Source organism: Dermacentor silvarum, chromosome 4, assembly GCF_013339745.2.
Source record: "Dermacentor silvarum isolate Dsil-2018 chromosome 4, BIME_Dsil_1.4, whole genome shotgun sequence".
NCBI lineage: Eukaryota > Metazoa > Arthropoda > Arachnida > Ixodida > Ixodidae > Dermacentor > Dermacentor silvarum.
The window spans coordinates 216,201,900-216,204,938 of record NC_051157.2 but is presented as its reverse complement, the minus strand read 5'-3'; the positions used below and the strand labels follow the sequence as shown (position 1 = coordinate 216,204,938).

General features: G+C 50.9%; 1 long non-coding RNA gene across 1 annotated transcript; it reads left to right on the top strand.

Annotated features, from left to right (window-relative positions):
• The first annotated feature begins 285 nt into the window (after positions 1-285).
• On the top strand, positions 286-1,515 carry LOC125944938 (uncharacterized). Its single transcript, XR_007466629.1, has 2 exons — positions 286-373; positions 1,381-1,515. It is a non-coding gene; the product is annotated as an uncharacterized LOC125944938 (long non-coding RNA).
• Positions 1,516-3,039: the final 1,524 nt, after the last annotated feature.

Here is a 3,039-nt window from a genome sequence, read left to right as displayed (position 1 = left end):
TCACGCTATACTTTTGACACCGAACGTTAGCTGCCGCGAGCATCGAAAAAAAAGAAAGTGAACTTAAGTTAACAGGCATTCATTTATTTTTTTTAATTCTTTGCCGCGAAAACTAAAACGTTTTGCGCATAAATGAACTTAAGCTTTGCGACTTATTTTCCTTGCCTTACCTAGCCACAGGTCAATGACGCGCCAGATACATGCGTCATCCGCCAGACAGTCCCCCGAAGCCAGCGAGGATGGCTGCGCGCGCGGCGACCCGTCTGTCTCATTTTTTTTTTTTAATGTAACCTGGTTTATTGGGCTCTCGGCGTATTCTTGCGTTCATTCTGCACTGGGACAAGACACCACTGCACTATTGGACTACGGCAAGGTGAGAAATCTTGTTTCACAGTCTACGACGCAATTAGGCGTACGGCACGGGACCGAGACTTAAGACGCAGTTAGCGAAAAACAGCTCGGCCATCCTGGCGCAGTTAATTTGAGTAAATGAATCGTGCTGAGACATGTTTCCGACGCTTCCTATGGGACTATTGTAACTTATTTCGGTTTTTTGAGCCACACTGGCCGCACAGGGCGCCGTGTCGCAGTTAGCGAGAACTCAGCCGTGATGTGTAGTCTAGTGCATCTTGCTATAGGAGAAGTTTGTGCCGCTTTCTCTGACGCCAGACATTACTGAAAAGTAATTTCGTTTCTTTCTGGGGTACTTTTGAGGCACGCTGGCCGCACAGCGCGCTGTGACGCAGTTAGCGATAAGCAGCTCGGCCGTGGTGATAAAGTTAGTTTGGCATGTAATGAATCTTAGAGGGACAAGTCTGTGACGTTTTTTGTGGCTCCGCAACAACATATACCTTCTTTCGGTACTCACGCCTGTTGAAAACGCGATGGGCGATTGCCGAGTGATAACATGGGGTGTGCTGCTGGCGCCGGCAGAACGCGCGAACGACGAACATATCAGAAACTTGTAATTCGAAAATTATGTCTTCTAAAGGACTGAAAAAAGGCATTGCACCCACGCATTTGTCTTGAGTGCCTGTTGCGTCCGTCTGTGTATATCGCGTACCGTCGCGTCGCCCGAGGCCAAGTTTTGGAAACGCGAAGTCGCTCGTGTATTTGTGCTGCCTAAGTGCAGGAAATAATGCCCGGAAATTGGGGAACGCTTGGAAATCAGATGTTTTCATATATGTTTGGGATGAGTCGGGTATTTTCTACGCCATGTATGTAAAAGCGAATTGCTTTTGTTTGTAATGCCGCCCATTCACCGCTTTCGCACGTTTCGCCTCGCAGTATTCCTATGTCTAAATGCCAAAATGACTCATGCTTGTAACATGCTGTTACGTGCTTGCAAATGTAACATGCTTGTAATTTACTTTTTTTCAGCTGGTAACCGTCCGGTGGAGCTTCATACAGGAACTACTGCCTTACCTGCTGGTGTCACAACGTTGGATGAACGCACAAAAAGCGCGGAACGAGCTTTCATATAGAGCAAAATAAATATTTACTCATTGCACAAAAGGTCTTGCGTCTACTTTGTGAAATTGCACGTGGCACAGATTCGATGGGACTTTACGAGATCGTTCGCAATCATTTTTACTAAATAATAAACCGATTCTGCACGAAGAGCAAAAAAAAAAAGGGAAAGGGGGGGGGGCGTAGCCGGCGTGCTATAGCTTGCGTTCAAAATACGCGCGCCCAGAACCGAAACCGGAAGTGATGCAAGTGATCGACACCGACCGCTTGGCACGCTGCAGTCAATTCGGCCGCTGGGCCCTATGGGAGTGTCCCCTCTTGTTGAATTCCTTTCTCTATGCTAGAAATTTCTGGAAGACACGCGGGCATCAGGGATTAATCTGGAACCTTCGATGACTCAGGTATAAAAGCCGACGCGTTTCGCCCCTGATCAGATTTCGACGATCGCCGACTGTGTTCGCCGCTATCGTTGTGCTTCAAGTGTAACTTGCTTTTGTGGGCACAGGTTCGCCCAATAAAGAATCAGTTCCGTCATTCCCAGTTTTACGACTGTTTGCTTCATCGTCACTACTACGTGACATCTGGTGGAGGTGCTTTTATGTCCTTGTACCGGACCCCCCCGTCCAGCCGTGAGCCAAGCCCACACCGTCTAGAAGACGTCGACACCTACCCCGACCAGCGAGCTAGTCGCAGGCTACTGAACCTGCCACCGGAGTACGAACCCCTACCTGAGAAGACCAAGAGGACAAAAGTCATGACCTCGGCAGCAGCTACCATGACAGCCCCTGTGCCAACATCTGCGGTCGTGATGCAACAATCCAGGGAGCCGCCGACTTTCCGCGGTTCGCCATGTGAAGACGCCGAAAGCTGGCTGGAGGCATACGACCGGGTCGCTACGTTCAACAAGTGGGACTGCGACGAAAAGCTGCGCCATGTTTACTTCTCTCTTGAAGATGGCGCCAGAATCTGGTTCGAGAATAGGGAACGTTCACTAACAACCTGGGACCTCTTCCGAGCCGCCTTCCTGGACACCTTCACGAGCGTCGTCCGTAAAGAAAGAGCTGCAGCCTTGCTGGAAAACCGTGTACAGCTCCCGAATGAGGGCATCGGTATGTACACTGAAGAAATGACTCGATTGTTCCGGCACGCCGATCCAGCTATGCCCGAAGACAAGAAAGTTCGCTTGCTCATGCGGGGAGTTAAGCAGGAGCTATTCGCCGGACTGGTACGGAATCCACCAACAACAGTCCAAGACTTTCTCTCGGAGGCTACGACGATCGAGAAAGCACTGGACATGCGCAACCGGCAATACAATCGCCGTTCGACGCCACACTACGCCGAAGTCCAAGGACTTTCCGACGACCTACGAGACACCATCAGGGCGATAGTACGCGAAGAGCTGCGGAAGTTGCTACCGTCGTCGCAGCCTGAAGTTGCTTCCATCGCCGATATCGTGCGGGAGGAAATCCAGCAATCGCTAGGACTTCCCGAATCGCCGCAACCCCAGCCGGAAGCGATGACATACGCCGCCGTCGCCCGTCGTCAAGGCCCCCCTCCGCGCTCGCGCCA